This window comes from Octopus bimaculoides, chromosome 3, assembly GCF_001194135.2.
Source record: "Octopus bimaculoides isolate UCB-OBI-ISO-001 chromosome 3, ASM119413v2, whole genome shotgun sequence".
Classification (NCBI taxonomy): Eukaryota; Metazoa; Mollusca; class Cephalopoda; order Octopoda; family Octopodidae; genus Octopus; species Octopus bimaculoides.
The window spans coordinates 58056028-58059635 of NC_068983.1; the positions used below are offsets into that span (position 1 = coordinate 58056028).

At 38.7% G+C, this 3608-nt stretch overlaps 1 non-coding gene across 1 annotated transcript; it reads right to left on the reverse strand.

Moving 5' to 3' along the window:
* Positions 1 to 1053: 1053 nt before the first annotated feature.
* On the reverse strand, positions 1054 to 1127 carry Trnav-aac (transfer RNA valine (anticodon AAC)). Its single transcript has one exon. It is a non-coding gene; the product is annotated as a tRNA-Val (tRNA).
* Between the last annotated feature and the right edge of the window lie 2481 nt (positions 1128 to 3608).

The window sequence follows — 3608 nt, forward strand, 5'->3', positions numbered from 1 at the left end:
AACAAAACCACTGTGTATAACATAATGGCCATAGAAATGTGGAATGATTCTAGCTGCGATATTTTGCCTCAGAGAAACTTCTCAAAGAGACACGCATGTTTAGAACACAGAGCCAGTGGCACAGCTAGGTGGTCCGTCACAGGCGGCACTTCTGGGTCTGTAGTATAAGCTTCTACAAGTCTGTAGTATAAGCTGGGCGAAATGCTTAGCAGTATTTCGTCTGCCGTTACGTTCTGAGTTCAAATTCCGTCGAGGTCGACTTTGCCTTTCATCCTTTCGGGGTCGATAAATTAAGTACCAGTTACGTACTGGGTCAATGTAATTGACTTAATCCCTTTTGTCTGTCCTTGTTTGTCCCCTCTGTGCGTGGCCCCTTGTGGCCAATAAAGAAATAAGTATAAGCTTCTATTCTTTACTAAAATTTTGTTGGTTAGGATTATAAATATTCCAGTTGATCCGATCAACGGAATAGCCATAATGTAAAATTAACGTGCGAGTGGCTGAGTACCCTGCAGATATACGTACCCTTAATGTAATTCTGAGGGAGATTCAGTGCGACACACAATGTGACAAGGCTGACCCATTTGAATGACAGGTACCACTCATTTTTGCTAAGCATTTCACCTGGCATTTTATTCTTTTATTCTTTTACTTGTTTCAGTCATCTGACTGTGGCCATGCTAGAGCACCACCTTTTTTTAGTCAAGCAAATCAACCCAGGACTTATTCTTTGTAAGCCTAGTACTTATTTTATCGGTCTCTTTTTGCCGAACCACTAAGTTACGGGGACGTGAACACACCAGCATCACATGTCAAGCGATGTTGGGTGGGGACAAACACACACACACAAACACACACACATATACATATACATATATACGACGGGCTTCTTTCAGTTTCCATCTACCAAATCCACTCACAAGGCTTTGGTCGGCCCGAGAATATAGTAGAAGACACTTTCCCAAGATGTCATGCAGTGGGACAGGACTTGGAACCATGTAAGCAAGCTACTCCTGGTAAGCAAGCTACTCCTGCACCTAAAAATAATAAATATGGCCAGTATGGGGCTCGAACCCATGACATTCGCGTTGTTAGCACAACACTCTAACCAACTGAGCTAACCGGCATGCTAACATTTCTGCCAACTTGCCACCATGTTTAAAATGCGTATATTGAAATAAAAAAAGTAAGCAAACTGCAAAATATAATCATTGTATCCACACAGAATGATAAATTCCTCAAACTCTTAGAACATAATCCTTAGCCCAGACATTTCTTACCTCTCTCTCGGTACCAACTTCCGTAGAATGAGATGAACTGAAAAACAAAAGTTAAAATTAAATTATTCTACCAATCTGTAGAACATGTCAAAGATATAAGGAGAGAGGATAAACTTTAAGACTTGCTCCAAGGTAACGTCACCCTTTCAAAGCCTAACCAGGCTCATGGGCCCGGTTTCCCGGTTTCTATTGCATATGTGTTCCCCCCAGCCGGTCGGGACGCCAGTCCATCGCAGCATTACTCAAGAAACAGGAAGAAAGTGTGAGAGAAAGTTGGGGCGAAAGAGTACAACAGGGGTCGCCACCACCCCCTGCCGGAGCCTCGTGGAGCTTAGGTGTTTTCGCTCAATAAACACTCACAACGCCCGATCTGGGAATCGAAACTGCGATCCTCCGACCGCGAGTCCGCTGCCCTAACCACTGTGCCATTGCGCCTCCTGCTCCAAGGTAAACTCAATTAAAAAGAAACCAACACAATAATAAATAAGGGACAATGATTCACAATCAGTGCCCACATGAAAACCTAGAGGTTCACGTAATAATTTGTTGCCAAAATTTATGTGCAAAGAAATGAAAGTATTTGTATATTATGCAAAATATTTTAACAAATTCTTTATACTATACCTATAAAAATATAATAGGATTTTTTAAAAACATCGAATGGTTATGAGGGTCCACACAAGTGACATGGGGATCAAAGGGGTCCCTAGATAAAAACTGGTTTAGGACCACTGCTCTATATAATGTAAGAAAAAACTCAAAATATGCAAGAGTGACAAAGTCATACGTTTGGGATTATAGACAGGTAAAAGACCCCCTTTGGTCATTAATAACCATGGGATTGCACCTATAAACTTATCAACTCAGAACGTAACTGCAGACGGAATACCGCTAAGTATTTTAACCACCGTACTAACGATTCTGCCAGCTCACTGGCCTGTTAAAGCTAAGTATATTGCAAACATTAAGTACTCACTGCATGACAAGAGCATATTTTATAAGGATTCTGAAATATAAAAACAGCCTATGCTAAACTTAAAATAATTACGGTGATAAATAAGTACACAAAGGAGTCTTATTTCAGTTCTATATTTAAGAGATGAGGAATTATTTACATTATTTACATTTGATGGATATTTGTCCTCATCTTGTTTCTTGTTAACACAATGTTTCAGCTGATATACCCTCCAGCCTTCATCAGGTGTCTTGGGGAAAATATGGCGTAGTGGTTAAGAGCGTGGGCTACTAACCCCAAAATTCTGAGTTCGATTCCAGGCAGTGGCCTGAATAATAATAATAATAATTATCATTATTATTATTATTATTATTATTATCATTATAACATTGAAAAATACTTTAGGAATGAGAACCCAGGTACGAAATTTCCCCAAGACACCTGATGAAGGCTGGAGGGTATATCAGCTGAAACGTTGTGTTAACAGCAAACAAGATGAGGACAAACATCCGTCAAAAGTAAATAATGTAAATAATGTAAATAATGGAGTCTCCTTGTGCATTCAGGAATTCTCTTCTGCGTTTATCTGCAGAACAGTAAAAGTACACAAACAAAATAATCCCAGGTCAATAATATTCTAAATAAATACATCCGTACACAAGATCGTTGAACGATTAGACAACATTATTAAATGATGCACATTAGAAAAGCTACAACATGCTGTCATATGAAGAGATTCAAGCAAAGTAGTGTAATATTTCTACTAGAGGCATAGAAAATCTAGAAGGTGTGTTTATGAATGTTTGATGTGCAGAAATAATTGATATTATAAACCACCCATAATATCAGCTAATATTCTGAAGAAACTATTAGTTAACCATAACACCAGAAGTAATTGTCGTTGTCCACAGCGTAACTCATATTAGCACGTTGATGGAATAGTCATGTGTTCTCCCTGAGGACACACGTTTGCAGCGTCCTACACAAATACAATAGAAATTGCTGAGGTACCAAGAGATTTAAGAATATACTCGTTGTAATGGACACAACGCAAGGTATAGAGTAATTAAAGACAGATCTATAATGCAAGACGCTGGTATTAAAATTCCACTCTTACACACTCACACACACACATGCATTCAGGTTGAAAGTAACAAATGTGTCAATTCTATAAGAAGCACAAATGTATATAATAACATGGAGACAGCAAACGTCTATACTGATACATAATTTCAATGGTAAAATCACTACTGAGAAAAGCGTTCAGATTCTCTTCTACAAACAGAGCAATGAATAGAAAATTCATTGAATTTAATCGACTTATCCCCACTCCACGAAATTGCTGACCTCGTGCCAAAATTTGAAACCAATAT